We start from the raw sequence: 16937 nt of genomic DNA, 5'->3' as shown, positions 1-16937 counted from the left end.
CTGAGGCAGCCGGAGCAAGAGAACATGATCACATACACACCATGAACATATCTTTTTCTGAGCATGCAGACTCTCAAACTAAAGGGGAATATCATGCTGCCCCTAGCAGGCATTTTCAAAATAAAATAGTAAATAAATAAAGTAAAAAATTATTCTCAATGCTAAGATGGAAAAAATACCCTTATTGCCAAAACATTTTTCATGGACGGTATCTAAATTAACTTGATACTGTATTTACAGGCTACAACACTTGCAGAGTCGGGATGTTCATAGCTTGTTTCTGATACTTCCTAACTGAAGGTATTGCTTCTTTTTGCATGTGCCATTAAGTCAAACCAGACACAGAGGAACTGAGTTTCATCATCTGCATATCATTTTGTAATTCCTCTTTGATAAAGCTTGATCATGTACCACAAGTTGATGTGGAAACTTTTTATTGCTGCTTTTTATTACTTCTAGATTTTCCACATGTTTCTGTCCTGTATCACATCTTGGTTTCAAGAATGTAAAACAGTTACAAAATCACTCAAGTCACTGAAGCTCCACGCCAAAAAACCACAGGACTACCATCACTGTCATGCGGTCACTGACTGTGGTATTGATCTAGTGTTCTATCTGTTTCTGTTTGTTTTTAAAAGCTGTGCTCATCACATCATCAGACTTTCAAATTAAAACAAATTGAATTGTTTTGCTTTCATTTGTTCTTACTTTCCCAAAGCTTCAAGTTGAAATGAGCAAACTTTACTATAAACTGGCACAATACATCTTTTCATGTGATCAATGCTCTTTTGTGCATTGTCACCTATTTTGCATAAATAAAGCTTGGATTAAATCAGTGTTTGGCATGCCAAACATGATGTGGTCCAATGTAGAGTTCCCACGAGAACTGTAAAATATTCATTGTCAACTTACAATTTTAGTAAAAACTCCAGATACCAAATGAAAGCTGCTTCAGTTTTTCATCACATGAAGGTTTGTGTGTGTAACAGAGGGAAGTATTTCAGGCTTTTTTGAAGGGAAGTATTTCAGGTTTATGTCTCATTAGACCAAAGGAGTCACTCATGGATGTTCATTTTTGATGTTAAAAATGAGCTGGAGTTTTTCTTTTTCTTTTACCGAGTCAATGACTTCCTAAAAGTTTTCCTAAATCAAAAGGCATAGAAGGAGAGACAGTTGCTCTGCAGCTTCATAGCCATTTTCTTGAAGTCATGGTTAAATTAGAAACTAATGGTTTCTTGTAAAGATCAAAGGAGGAGATGATTTCCATTGGGACTAATAAAACCGTGTCTTTGAGTCTAATAATATGTCTGATAAAAGAATGTGCGAGCGCTGTAGGTTCACTGTGGTTAAGGCTTCACTGATACAGAAATGCTCGAGTCATTAGCTCCCACTATTAGTGGAGGAGTCCACTCTCATAAAGTTGGGTCACTAAAGTTAGGTCACTGAATTTTACAGAAACGGTCAGCAGCTTCCTGATGAATGCAAACTGGAAAAAGTCCTTGCTGAGGATGTTCTGTGTAATGTGCCCCTTTCCTGATAATTTAGTTTTTCTTACTTTCTTTCTATTCATCTGGTAACTTAAAAAGAAAATTCCTCATATAAGTAAAGGTAAGTAATCTGAGAACGTTTTTTTGTGCCACTGATTTAATTTTGATTCATATGGTCAAATATTACACTTAAATTACACTTAAATTACATCTAATTTGGTTACTTTTACACTTTACATTTTTTTTTTCTCTTCATCGCTTGAAATAAGTTTAGACATTAAGGGGTTAAATATTTATTTAATGTTCTCAAAAGCCGATTGGTTAGACCAAATGGGTTTTCACATCATGAGTAAAAAAAAAAATAAAATAAAAATAAAAAAATAGAACCATTAATTAAATAGTGACTTTTATTTTGAAAAACTGTCTTGTGCCTCAAAAATGTGAGAAATGTACAAGAAAAATGATTCATGCATTTCCTGCAGGTCAAAAAAATATTTCTGTCATAAACTCTGCAAATTGTTCCAATTACAAAATGAAATGTCTGTTATTTTTGTCATGAGTGAACTTCAAGTGAATGAATCAGAATGTTAAAAAACCACTTTGTATGATTTTTTTTTTAAGTTTGTAACTTTGTTTTCATCAGGTTTGCTCACACTCAAGCAGCTATTTCGGTCCATTCTTCCATGCAGATCTCCTCAAGAGCTCTGATGTTCTGGGGCTGTCACTGGGCAACACAAGTTTTCAACAAAGATTCTCTTTTAGATTGAGGTCCAGAGTGTGACTGGATCTCTACAGTACATTAAAAATACCTTTTATGTAGCCACTATTTTGTTTTGATAAGTTTGGATCTTTGTTTTGCTGGAAGATATTTGACCGTGTATGCTGTCACCGATGTAAGGAAGTTTTTGCCCAAACTCCCACCACACACTGTCACTTTCATCCTTTCCTTTATAAGGATCAGTTGTTCTCTCTCTCTACAGAAAAACAGCCCCAAACCATTATATTTCCACCCCCATGCTTGATAGTGGGGATACTGATGTATAAAGTTGCAAAAATAAATCCAGCAATGCTTTTATAATTTATCAAGGAGGTTGCGACAGAAGCAGATGAAGGCAGAAAAAAACATAGCTAAGGTCAGAGTTTATGATTCAATGGTCAGAAAAAGACGTGAAGGAGAAAGACGGTTCCAACAAAGTTTTAAGTTTTCAAAGTCTGAGGTTCAGTTGAACTCATTGCATATCTGTTGTTCTGTGTATCTATGACACCTGTTGTATCAAAACTTCACTTTAAAGCATTTTTGTGTGCAAGCTGACATTTATTCCATACATTTACCTGACAAAAACCTAAATAGAAGATTTCTATAGGTCACGGTCGACCCGACAAAACAGCAATTGATGATGAAAACATGCAAATAAACAAACACTCCTCCACTTTTTGGGCAGAGTTTGCAAGTTTTGAGTCCACAGAACAAAGTAACATCAGATTATTAATCTGGGGTAGAATCAGTTTAATTCTTTAGCATTCACTTCTCTGCTATTCTTTAATATTGAAGTCAAGGTTCTTCAAAGCAGTTGCTGGCTGGTATTTATCATCTGCACCAAACTCGATCGCTCGTTTTGTTTCAGAGAGAAAACAAAGCTGAGGAGTTTTTCACAGACGAGTTCGACTCTGAACGGAGACTCTTTGTTATCCGGGCTGAACAGCTGGACCGGGCCACCAGCTTTCCCATGCTCACTCTCCCTCACATTTGTTTGCATTTATCCAAAGTCTGCAAAAGAATGGAGCTTCATGAAGAATCGCGTTATTCTGCATAATTAGAACAAATTACCAATCGTGGTTTGTCATTCCAAAGACCTCATCACACAAATGTTTGCAGTCATTTCCAGTTTGCTTTCAGATGTCATTTGCGTTTGTTTTGTTGTTTACAGAGAAATGGTTTTGCATTTATATTTTGACAGTTTGCATTTAAAACAGTTTTGTCTTATTTCTTTACACATAATTAAAAATATAAACAATTACATTTTAAAAATGATTTTTTTCAGTTGTAAATGTTATTTTTGTTTTTAGGTAGAATGTGCTTCTCAAAAAATACACTAAAATCCTTCTTTTTCAGAATGTATTTATTAAAAATAGCAGCAAAAAGCAGATTCTTCTTTTTTATAACAGGTTCTCGTCTTAATATATTCATAATGCTATTATATTTAAAGTAACATTTAATTATGTATGTGGCAGAGTGTTTGAGTCTGCTGGAGCTGCAGGCCTGTTTTGAAAAGACCCCCAATCCATGGTACGACGGCACTTCCTTCCTTAAATCAAATAACTTTTTAAAGGCTGTGGGCGTCTTCCAGATTTGTCTTCCCTGGACACTTCCTTTGTCATGGCCCCACTGCTCCATCTAGTTTTACTACAGTAGTCTACGTTTTGGAAAACACAGTTTAGATTAGCTCAAAAGAGACTTCTTCAAAAACCCAACAACATGATCTGGAAAACAACCTAAAATGTGTCTTAGAAAACAAGTTAAAGCTGCAAAAATGTCTGTTCCTTTTTCTTTGTGAACATATTTTTAGCCTCTGACCAGGAAGACATGACAACTTATGCATATGTTTCAAGCACCTAAACTAGCTTTAGTCAGTATGCAGGAGCAGCAGCCTTACTATGGGGTGTGTAGGCTCCAGGAAACCCCACACACACATTTCCTTCACCTGCATTCATGAATTTATCAGTTAGTTTACAATAGCTTAAAATGAACAAATGGAAAAGTAACAAACTTTGTTCTTCTGGCTCAGTTTGAAATCCATATTAGAGCTGCTGTAATGACTGTTTTTTCACTCTAATGTTGGTTTATTCCCAATCCTTCTGCATACTGTTTACAGTACTTTCTTAGTTTCTTTTTCACTCATTGGTCCAGAAGTTTAAGGGTGTGAAATAGGGTTGGGCACCGATGGGATCTGATGCGGTTCCGGTGCTACCGCGGTTCTTTTGTTTCGGTTTCGGTTCCCTTTCGGTGCTTATTGCGGTACTTCAGTAATAAAAAATAATGCCTTTATCTTCCTAAATCCAAAGCAGAACGGCTTCAAACAAGCGCAGACTCCCTCCTGCCGTGCAGCTGTGCGCACGTAATATAAAGCATAATATAAAACTCCGTCTTAAATAAACTTAAACGTCCTTGAAATTTTAGCCTGACATTTTATTAAATTAAATCAGGAATGTGGCATTTATTTGCAGTTGTTTTTGGGCAAAAGCAATATTTTATTTCAATAAAATAAGGCGGAAGATAAATGTCAATCACACGGCTGCAAAGCGCAGCAGATGATGACGACCCGCTGTGGTGGTGGGCGGAGCCGAGCCGAGCTTTCTGCTATTAGCAGCCCAACAAGGAGGAAACGATTCATTGTTTCATTTTGGGATGGGGCTCCAGCGTTGTTTAAAAATTGCGGAAACTCCACTATTCACAGCGAAAGTCCCGCCCACCGACGTTGCGGAAGCCGACCATCTCGGCGGTTTTATATGAGCCCGCCCACGAACACAAGATAGGCTGAATCGTAAAAAATCAGAAGGGAGTACAAGTGATTGACATGTCCACAGACAAATGAAACTTCAATTTGGAACCGAAATCCGGCACCGTTTGCAGCCGCATCTTTCGGTTTCGGTAGAACCGCGGAAATCACAACGGTTCCTACTTGGAACCGAACTTCGGTGCCCAACCCTAGTGTGAAATCACAATCACTGACAGGGTTCACCTTCCGATTTGCCAAAAAAAAAAAAAAGATGCTAAAGGGCATGTCGCACTACCGCTACATTCATTTTGTCCATATTCCACGTAAGAAAATAGGTCAAAGGTGGATATACGTGGAAAAAATAGTGGTGTTTTACATGCAATTTTCACAGATGTGTCACAAATTAACCCCATCAAACCACAGAAGACGTACGAATGAACCACACAAAGATCTGTTTAATTTCTTCACTTTGACAATCAGACCAAGTCAGGTCACTGGGAAAAATCACAATGTTTCAGCACCATGGACAGCACCCGCTGCAGGCCCTCCTGATGCTTTGTTTTAATTCCAATAAATTGAGCCTAGAAATTAAAAATGCTACAACAGTATCAAGTTTTAAAAACTACATTCAAAACAGTATAGTCAATGACTATAAAGCAATCTAATATAAATAACAATTCTCCGTGGTATATTGTTAATTTCTCACTGGTTGGTGTTGTAATTGTAAAATTGTGTTTTTTTCTTTCCCAATCTTCTCTTATTGTATACTAAATCGACTGAATGCTTGTGTATCTGTATCTTTCTTTTTTTAAATTGATTTATATTTATTGTTTTGTTAAAAGGGGCAGAAAAAAACAAGTTTTTCTTCTTTCTGTCCCCTTTTCATTTTTTTCTTTTTCCATCATGTTTGAGTTTGCAACTCATGTTTATATTGTATGTTTTTACTATTAACGAATAAAATAATAATAATAATATTAAACAGTCAGATTCCTCCGGTCCTCACCAGTTCTAAGTCAACTGCTAGTTGCTAGAACTGCAAGACGGGCCCGGCTTACAACCAGAGTTGCATTCTCTCTTAAAATATTCATCTTTGGCACTGCCTTTCTTACCATTGAATTCAAAGATTCAGGATTCAAAGGGTTTATTGTCATCTGCAAAGTAGGGAAACAGGTTTCCCTGTACAATGAAATGCTTACTTTTCAGCTCACAGGTTAATAAAAAATAAGATAAAATATAAAAAGAAGATGAAGGATATTTACAGGATGACTAAAAAAGCATAGCAGCTAAACATCAATACAAAACATAAGCAATAGACAATAAAATATGCATCAATTGTTACAATAACATTTTCCCACAATTCTTTCAATATTATTGTGTTAGAAATGATCTCACAGTGATGCACTTTAGTCCTTCTAATAGCAGGAAGTTGGATAAACATGTTTTCTAACTACATCATGAGCCTCACTGATCCTGTTTATTGAATAAAAGCAATAAGTTGTGAAATATTAAGAATTTGTACATTCTTGCATTTCTTTTGAAATTTTCTGGGCACATTTATCATTAAAAGTTAGGAAAAATACTTATTTTTTATTAGTATTTTGTTTAAATGGTTACAAAAAGTAAAAACTCCTTTATTTGTCGCAATGGGAACTGTTATTTATTTATTTCTAGAACTAAATAGACTAATGGAAAAGCGCCCCCATATTAACGCTCCATGGCTTCATTCCTGATTGAATCAGTTGGGCATCAATGAATTGTTTCTCACGCAGCGCTGGTATGCTGGTTTGTAAAAACTAGAAAAGTTGCAAACACAACAATCTTTTTGATGGTTTTGCAACCTTGAATTTTTAGTTGAACCTTTTTTGCATAAACTAACATTAAACTTTCAAGGTGAGAATTTGCTAATTAATCACGATTTTCAAAGAGTTTTGTTGACTTTTTCTCCGACACACTGAGGTAAACCAAAATGCATTGGGTTAGTCTTGCTCTTATTTTCAACTTAATGGAATTAAAGTGAATTTGGCCTTTATTAAACGTGTTTACTTTTCCTCAGATGCAGCTTATGATGAACGGGGAATCGGAATAAACTTAATTTAGTTTGATTAAAATCTTCTTAAATGCCAGATAAACAAAGTCGTCTGACTCAGGCTGATTATGTTAAAGAACGGATGTGGGATCTCCGGTCTGAACATCCCAGTTGGCCATGGATGCAGGAGATTCGGATGAATCACTTCTCGTCCTCGGGCCTTCCATTTGTCATCAGTAATGACCCGAGTTCCCTCCCCCTCGCTCGGCTGTTGTTTTACCTGTGATAATGGATTGATTTGTGGCTCTGCAGCTGCGAGCGACAAAGAGAAAGTTTGCATTGAACTCATTAAAGTTTGCGTTAGCCAGTCTTTAGCACACTGATTAGAGCAAAAGGAGCCATCTGCTTGGGGGAGTGGGGCTCCCATCACAGTGCTGAATAATTTAACAAAGTGTGTTGCTCGTGTTAGAAATTAGAAATCCAGTCGCGAATGCTCGGCAAACAGGGGGGGGGTCTCATGTGGGCGGGTATTATACTGATGTCTCAAATTGGTTCGCCATGGTTCTCCAATTGAATGCATTAATGGAGTAATATTTTTTTCATTATTGAACGTATTAAGCAAAACTAAATGCTGTCATTCGCCAACAGAGATGGTAATGCAGAAAAGCGCCTGGAGCTCCATAAAGGAACTGGGGGTCCCCCCCCTCCTGCTAAGACAGGCTGCAGCAGTGGCTGGTTTACAGCTGGGAAAAGGTTTTATTTAGCTTATGTTTAATTATCATTTGGTTACTCAGAGTAAGAAAAAAATATATTTAGATACAATTAAAAAAAAACATGCAAAAAATGCTTTTTTTTTATTTGATTATGTTGATCAATCAGCTTTTCACTGATTTACACAGGGGATTTGGCTGAAATTTTCATGCTGGATGCCCTTCCTTACACAGCCCTGTATTCCACTCATTCCCAACGCGTCACATATTGACGTTTGGTTAAGGACCCCTCTGCATCAAAAATTCACGTTTTGGGTATCCTCAACTTGCTGTTTCCAACCTCCGAAACAGCAAGTTTCATTGCGGAGTGGTCCTTAGCCAAATGTCAATGTGCGACGAGTTGGGAGTGAGAATGTGTTGGATCTTACATGTACAAGTTCTAATTATAAATTAACCTGGTGCCTATTATTCATGTTCTATGTATGTATATTGTTGATATAAAACAGCATTTTGTTGGGTCAGATCATTGGTTTCTTAATCCCCAGGTGTTTGTTTTCTAGATTGGTTAAATAAATAAATTTGGAGTTTGACGAGATTTGCCTTAATAAAATCGTTTTAGTTTTTCAAGCCACCTTGTTAGGGAACATCAGATCCAATAAATACTTTAGTGGCTCCTATAAGTCATGTAAGGACAAATTGCTTCATTGAGTTTTCCCATGACGCATTCAAAATTCATGACCTCCTCTGACAGATGGTCTGACTCACCTCTCTGACCTTCAATACGACACAGAACTTAACAGAAGTTTCAGAAACTTTTTGCATAATTTCTATTCAAATCCTCAGGTCCACTGGAATTAAAAATGCTACAAAAAAGGATGATGTTCCTGTGAGTTAGTGGTTGCTGCCCAGCATGTAAAACGTATTTTTCTGATAATTACATTTCCTCTATAACCTGCAAAAATACATTAAAACTCACCCAAAATCACTTGTGAATCCAGGGACAGAGTTTGTGCTTCAATAAAGGATTCAAACAATTAAAATCACCCTTTTACCGAAAACTAATTCCATCCTTGGTTCCTCCATTCAAACCGGCCATTTTTAAGAACCAAGTAAAGCTCTGCTCTTCCACACACATGTAAATTTGGTTTCAGATCTCTTTCTGTAACCCTTGAAATTCATCCTGAGCTCCCCCAGCTCACACAGCTACAGAAACATAACCTCGATCCAGGAACTGGTTTAATGAGCGGACAGTTAAACAACCCGATCGACATTATCCTGTCGGTCTGTTATCGCCGCAGGAATCAGGAGTCGTGATGAATCGCTCCTTCGTTCTTCAGATGTCAAACCACAGCCTGAAGCTGCTGATGGTCTCAGATGATCTGTCTTTGTGGAGTGCTTCAAGGAGAAGGTGGTTGAATGCAAAAATATTCCAAATCACATCTCCACCGCTCGCCTGCTACCCCTGGATCTGCTGCAGAACGGCTAACAGGGGCCGCTGTTGGATTTGGAGCCATTCTAATTTATTTAGAAGTCAATCTCTGTGTCTCGGTTAAGTGTCTGCTTCATTTGTTTCAGATAATAAAGCCAGCGGCTTTGTGGGGTAAAAAATGTTCATTACCATTCAGAGTTCGCCGGGTTTTATCTGGCCTGTTAAGAGGGTTTTAAGTGCCTTGTTAAGTTCCCCATTAATTCGGACCATATTGATCTCCCACGGCTGTATCCACGGATCGTGTGTCTAAAAACTTCCTCCTGGCACAGTAAAACTGATTCATACTGATTATTTTTTCCTTAAAAGCCTGTCTAACAGCTGAGATTGATGTTACTGGATATTTGTCTTCATGTGTTCTAAACCAAGAATATTTTCCTGATGAAGTTCTGATGTTTGATTTTTGTTCTAGTTTACTACTACTGTCAGGATTCCAGAAATGCTCTTGAGAACTATCGGATTTGACGTTTTCTGATGTAACCTCATCATTCCATTGATTTTTGGTTTCTTATGAAGCCTGAATGTGATTTAATGTGTGCATTCAATGTTTGCTTTGACAGTCTTCTTGCACCTTTCACATTAAACTGCTTAAATCGTGAATGAGCGAACTTTAACAACTTTTAACAACAATGAGCAGATGCGTGGAGTGCTCCAGTAATCCGCTTTATAAAAGAAATAAATAACATGGTAGTTGGATGGAAACGTACTTTAGTTTCGAATCAAATAAAACATTTGTAAAAAGAACATTTTGGAATTTTTATTTCAAAATGGAGGCTTTTGTTTGGATTTTAGTGCCAATTTGCTGATGTCCTTCAGGGAAAATGCAAATGCTGCATTCATGTGGTGTTAGAATGATTGAAAAAAAAAAAATGACTTTCCAACTTGGAAAACACATATGAACCTCCAAATTTTCAGAATGCAGAATCGTTTTCTGCAAAAGTTGATGTATTTGGTAGTGCCTCATCTACCAGATTAACAGGGAGAATAAAACATGAAGACAATTTATTTTATTTTGACAGGGGAGGTTAAATAGTTTAACCTGCATCTGGTTCCCTGGCTTTAGTTTGCCCATCCTTGTCTTAGTTTATGCCAAAAACTCAGATTATACATTAAAAAAATGATAATGAAGTAGTTGTACCTGTAAGCAGCAGTAAACTGCAGTAACTCATCTACATTGACATTCACCACTAGATACTGTTTGGCATCAAGGAAATACAAGGAGTTCAAAAGCTTGCACTCTGCTGCTTCAAAAATAGTTACCTTTGTGAGGTTGATATGTCTGTACTAAATATAAAACAGATGATTATGCCAGTGGGGTATCTCAAAGCCAGCAGGGCAAAAGGTTTGATAGTCCTGATTTGTTCCTGCCTTTCACCTGAGTATTCAGAACTTGCCTTTCTCTATTTATGTACTTCCAGTCGCTGTTTTCCTTGCGTCATGGTTACCTAAGGACTCTAAGATGCCCTCTGCTATTTTGTCTTCTGGTGCAACAACCCCTTTGAGTGTGATTATATCTCCTCTCTTTGCTATAATCCAGGCATACTTGTCCAATCTGAATGACATTCAACGTCATAGCTGTTGATTAGGGGTGTCTAAATCCAGGCCTTGAGGCCCGGTGTCCTACATGTTTTCCAACCAACCTGCAATTGAAGCTCCTTAAAGGCCAAATGCACCTGACGCAGGTAATCAGCAGCAGATAAAGCAGGATTTCAGGAAAACCAGCAGGAGGCCGGCCCTCGAGGACTAACTTTGGACACCCTTGCTGTAGATCCTGGTGTTGTAGATGTCTTGTATAATCCTAGATTAGAACTAAATCTCATCCATGTGAAGAGGTGGCTGGCAGTTACTCACTCTGTAGTCAATGTCTGTAACCAGTCTTGGTGATGATCTGGCTGAAGAGATTCTGGCCTATGAAGAACTGCAGCAGGAACAAAGTGTCTCCTTGGTAAAGACTTCTCTTGACTTGTGCAATTGGTTTGGGGTTGGCCTACAGGGTCATTTTCCTCATGGCTGTTGAGTTCTTGATGAAGGCTATGAAGTTCCTGGCTTCAATGTTGGTAGTGATCCACCAAGACAGAAGAACCCCAGCAGTCAGTTGGGGAGATCCGCGAGAAGGACCCAGTGCGCGTTCAGTCACATTCTCCCACAACCTGCATTCTTCAGGTCCTTCTCACAGATCTCTCCAGCTGCAGCTTTCGCCGGGGTTCTCCATCTTGGCAGTCCTCCTCCCCACCTCGGCTGGCACCTAGCAACTGACTTAGGACTGGTGTGGACCAGGGGATTCCCACTGTTTAATTAAAGAGGGCCCGGTCTGATGCAATGTGATTTCTGCCCAGTGTTTTGAATGTCAAAATGAAGAAATTCAATGACGCCCAAGTTTATCTGATTTTTGAGTGGTTTAGTCGTGCGTCTTAGCTTTCTACCTAGTGTCAGAGTTTGGAGAGGATGATGTCTCCCCTCTAACTGGTGTGTTGTGTCGCTTCAATCTGTAGTAAGTGGAACCCTGAGTGACCAGTTGTTTTGATGTTGGGTTTAAAGTAACCATTGTGGTTTCCTACTTTTGTTTAATAACCTCTGTTATGTTATGACTTGAACACGCAGCTAAACCATTGAAGACCAGGACCATATGGAATGTTTTGAGCTTTTAATTTCTTCTCCAGATGGTGAAAACTGTAACAAATGTAAAAGACACTCTCTAAAAAACGGTGCATACAATGCATACAAATAACTGTATTTTATCTCCATTTTAATGAAAGAATCTCATACAAATTACACAAAAATATTACCCTGCACTGTCTTGTGGGGTCCAGATGACCCCACTCCCAACGTCAACATACCTACGATAGCACAAGAGTTACGCAACACACTAAATATTTTTGCAAAACTGGCATATATTAGGGATTTTTAAGCAATTTTACTATGCATTTTTCAGAAATTTAGGTCAACACTCTTTCATACTTCTTTCAAGATATTTCTTATCTTTTAGCAAATTTAACATTTTGGAAAAAGCTTTTGCATCTCCAGCAAATCCCTTCGGCAAAAAGCTTCAGTATCTTCAGTGACTACTTTCAGCAAAAAGCATTCACAATAGCATTATCACAGGTGATTCACCTTTTTCTAATTATTTTTACATTTGTTTTAATTCCAGCGTTTTTCTAAAAGAGATCCTCCACACCAGTGACCAAGCCTTGACTGCTTTAATTAGGAGGGACTTTATTTAATTTGTTTGAAAGTGTCAATATTTAAAAAAAACACACAGACACACATATTTGCCATAATGTGTAACATGGTGTTTTAGTACATGCTGTGTTATCACCATTTTCACACCATTTTCAAAATAAAGGAACTTTATAATGAAAATTTTAACTTTAGAATTCTATTGACTTCTGTCCCTTGGTTGCTGTAGAAACACAAAAGGGCAGAGTCATTGACCTAGTTTTTATAGAGAACATTTATATGAGATCCAAAGAATCATATTTCGATCGTTCTTAGATAACTTGAAAAACATTTTTTTTATTGCAATGAAACTCTTGAGGTTGAAAGAAGAGGAGCTGTGTTGATTTAAGAAGTACATTTTACACTGGTAAACACAACGTATAAAAAAATAAAGTATCAGCAGGAAAAAATATGAGAAATTAACAAAAACTAAACTAAAGTTATGCAGCAAATGAAACTTCTAATTGTTTGAATTTTCCCCATCTTTCTTAATGTCTATATTTTAATAGATATTGATAAATCATGAATATTTTTGTTAAAACATGACATACATTTGAATATATATATATATATATATATATTTAAAGAATAAAGAAAACAATCAGAATATTTAGGGTTCTCGGAAACAAAGATCTACAAAATAGTCTGGTAATCTTCATTGTTTTCCATTGTTTTCTTTTTTTTTAATTCAGTAAATGAAAAAAGCTCAGATGAGACAAAGGTGTTTCTCGGAACCTCCATCTGGATCCACCGTACCGACAGAGTCTGCAGGCGGAATGCCAAAAAGAAGCTCTCTGTTGAGGTTTCTGGAAGAATGCCTGCTCGCAGACTGCTGCTCCGCACAATAAAAACATCACTGTCAATGTTTCTCAAATGACATGAATGATAGTCCCGTCCCTAAACACGGCAACAGACAAGCACACACGGTGCTGCCACCAAAGCTCATGCAAATCCTGAAGGCTTTTCCAACAATTCAGTTGTTTTATCACCAAAAGAAACGCCAGGTGACGTGAGCTGAGCTGAAAAATGTCCCCGCAGCCCAACAAATAGGTGGTGAATCTGATTATGACGGCGTCAGCGTGGAGGGAATCTGTGAGCTCCGAGCCGTTCTCTGAGGGTCCGCAGATGTGATTTATTGAGGACAAAATGAGGAGTGTTTGTGAGATGCAAATGAATCCAGCAAAGCAGCTTCACTGCTACCTGGCTGTTCGGACAGTCCTTTTAAACCAAGAAAGAACCTGCAGCCTTTCTGTCCTCTTATATGAGAAATAACCGATGCGACTCTCTTCTATTTGTGGTCGAGACATGACTCGGAGTCGTACCAGCCGCTCATGAATGCAGTCTGAGCCCCTTAAAGCTCCTATCAGCACAAATACCACAGGATGCTGGTGCTTTACATTTTCATTGATTGGGGATTAACTTTTCTTCTGATTAAAATCCCTCTTCCATTGAGGCGTGCCTCGGTGCGGCCATTAGGCTCTGTCTTGTTTTTCCCCGCTGCCTCAGCCCCCTCCCCAGCTGGTGTCAGCACATCACTGAACCTCTGCTTCACCAGTGGACTTCTCTCTGGCTGAAAGCTTGTTGCACATATTTAAGATAATTCATCAAATAATGTAAATTCATGCTGCATTTAAGATGAAAAATGGTCACTGCTCCCCGCATGGCTCAAACCATGTTTTCTTTTATAGAAATGGAATAAACACTGTGGTGTTACCAAATGGAGAGTGCATTTCCCCAAGGATGGATGAAGCTGTAATGTAAATGTGTAATATATGCAGGCTGCTTTATAGCAGGCGAGGGAATAATATGTAGAAAGCTTGGACCAGAACTTGCTGGGATAAGCAAACGTAGCACAAAATTAACACACCTTTTTAGTTCTATGCAAATTCAGAGCTCTCAGAAATACTTTCTTATTACAAATTAGTTTGAGGAAAGCCACAATTTTGTGCTTTAAGATCTAAATACAATTCAGAAAAAAGAGTAGCTGTAGTGTTTGTTGCACTCTTTCTTATTTTCTGTAATAACACCTGAACGTCTGTTTGTTCCCAGGTTCTTTTTTAAAAATCGGAGGGATTATTGCTGCAGTAAAATGGTCTAAATGATCCCATAAAGCATTGACTTTAGATGCATGGCGCATCAGCTGCAGCATCTCCATCGCTTTGCAGTTTTTAAGGTAAATCTATAATAAAGATTTATGGCCTGACTGAACTGAAGAACTCAAGAGTAAAACTGCTGCAGCAAATCACAATAAGACCATGGTGAAGCTAAGGATGAACATCAGTCTGAAGATGGGGATGAGGATGAGCCTAAGGATAAAAAAAAAGAAAAAAAAAACTGAGGCTGAGAATACAACTGAAGGTGAGGTAGAGGCTGAGGAAAAGAATGATTCCTTTGTCACAACTGCCCTTATAGAGTAGATACTAGCTATGTGCAGGTAAAAAGTGGGCAAACCTGTAGGGGGCCAACAGGTGACCCACCTGAAATTTTAGGATTTTAGACCACTCGATGAGCCCATAGTGCAAAAACATTCATACAGATTTTTATTTTCTGCAGGGGGCAGGGTAAGGACACCATACAACAGCATCACCCCCACGTCACTTGTATGTGTGTTACAGCCTTATAAATCTTTCACAGTCTACTTACCACACACACACGACGATGGGAAGTTCCAATTTCATGGAGACCCTGAAGCCACATTCACACTGGTCACATCAGTTCGCGTTAGAGTGGCCACTTTCAATGAAAAGTCTATGGAAATGTCCGTAAACCTGTTTTGACTGCTTAAATGTCAAAAAGCTGAATTGTGACCAATCAGAGACTTGGGTTTGGTAATGACCATAGACACATATTATTTCATTGGACAAAACAAGGTCACCCATAGAAAAGACCTTACCTCCAGCCTTCACAAAATCAGGCCAAAGCCGACAACGTGGCTCCGTGTTCGTCCACCACTATTTTGAAACCCGTCGACCCAGTGATTGATCCAAGTCAGTCTGAGTCATGTTTTTTAGAGGAGAAACTGTCACCAATCTTGTTTGAACTCTACAGCTCTTCCACTTAAAGCAGCATGGGAGAATCTGTCAATCAAACGTTCATGGTGGGGCCAGCGGGGACCACATGCTTTTACTGAGACCTCTGATAGGTCAGTTTATGACTTGAAAAACTTGTAATAAAGAAAATCTCTTAAAAAAATTAAGATCAGCAAGAACATGGTAAGAATAAGGTTTCAGATGAAGAATTGTTAATAGAGTAATTGTCTGTTTCTCAGTCTATGGGATTTTGACCTACTTGGAACCAGCGAGAACTTCCAATTTGGAACATGAGAGAAGAGAGGGGTTGATATGTCCAGGGATTTTAAGGTCAATGGTAATGATGTATGGATCGCTTCCTTTTCAAAACATCCAAATACCTGGAGGACCCGTACGGATAAACCCCTATATCAGGGGTTGGCAACCTTAAAAAGTAAAAGAGCCATTTTGCCTCGTTTTCTACTGATCAAAACCTAGAAGAAGCCGTATAGTCTTACTTTCTTACTTTAACCTTTAAGAAATTTGGACATTTCTTAAAGACATTCATGCCTTTTTTTGTCTATTTTTTTGGCACAGACAAGAGCAAAAATATTAAAATAATTTACCATCTCTCAAAATTGGATTAAATATATATATATATATATATATATATATATATTTTTTTTTTTTTCAAAATAAAAGATGCTCTGTGCCAAACAGGATCATCTCAGTGCAGTTCTGGGTAGCTAGCAACCAATGTTTTGCAGCATAAGATAATATGTGCTTTCAACTCATAAAAGATCAAACGTTTTACCAAAGTTTTGCTTTGCATATAAAATCTGTTCATTCTGGAGGTAGAGTTGATCAAACAAGATGTCTTCAGGTCAACGTGAATGTAAAAATCTACAAAGTTTATCATCTATGTGCACCTCAACCATTAATTTATAAATTTAACTAATCTAAATTAAATAAATGCTAATTGAGTAATTCTTATTTTAAAAGAAATGCTCATTTTTATTTTTTTCTTTTCACCCTCATTGTCCTCAGTAGTCTTACACTGCTGGGTTTTGTTATTTTAGTTTGTGGTTGGACCTCTGTAGTCTTAGTTTGCAGGCTTTATGTATTTGTTTTCTTTTGGTAGTTTTGGTTTGGCAGCCATTAGCAGTGAGCTGCTGACTCAGATGGTCGACATGCTGGTTCAGCATCTCCCTGACTTATTTTATGTTTGGCCAAGGGGCACCATGGAGAGGAAAAAAAACCACATGTGGATCTGGAGCCGCAGGTTTCAGACCCCTGGACTATACGTAAGGCATATAGGACAAAAGAAAGAGGCTGAATCTGAGGAAGATTCATAAACAGAGGCTGAGTCGATGGATGAAGATGATGAAACTGAGGATGAGGAGCACCTCACAGTTCAAAGGAGGAGATTATGGAGGGTTAAGTTCACTTGGTTTGCTTGTAATCCTGCGGAGGGATTAAAGAAAACAGCGGCGCTTTTCAATCTATA

At 38.0% G+C, this 16937-nt stretch overlaps 1 protein-coding gene and 1 long non-coding RNA gene across 2 annotated transcripts in view; one reads left to right on the top strand and one right to left on the bottom strand.

The window, feature by feature from the left end:
• Positions 1–16937, top strand: part of LOC112157220 (VPS10 domain-containing receptor SorCS1) — a gene marked incomplete in the record, with an annotated part of 185039 nt that overhangs the window by 36067 nt on the left and 132035 nt on the right.
• LOC118599161 lies at positions 2978–3440 on the bottom strand. The gene is made up of 2 exons (XR_004948461.1): positions 3342–3440; positions 2978–3255 (listed from the first exon to the last, which is right to left on the bottom strand). It is a non-coding gene; the product is annotated as an uncharacterized LOC118599161 (long non-coding RNA).

Source organism: Oryzias melastigma, linkage group LG1 (assembly GCF_002922805.2).
Source record: "Oryzias melastigma strain HK-1 linkage group LG1, ASM292280v2, whole genome shotgun sequence".
In the NCBI taxonomy this organism is placed as follows: domain Eukaryota; kingdom Metazoa; phylum Chordata; class Actinopteri; order Beloniformes; family Adrianichthyidae; genus Oryzias; species Oryzias melastigma.
The sequence above is the reverse complement of the archived record's forward strand: the minus strand, read 5'-3'. Positions and strand labels throughout refer to the sequence as shown.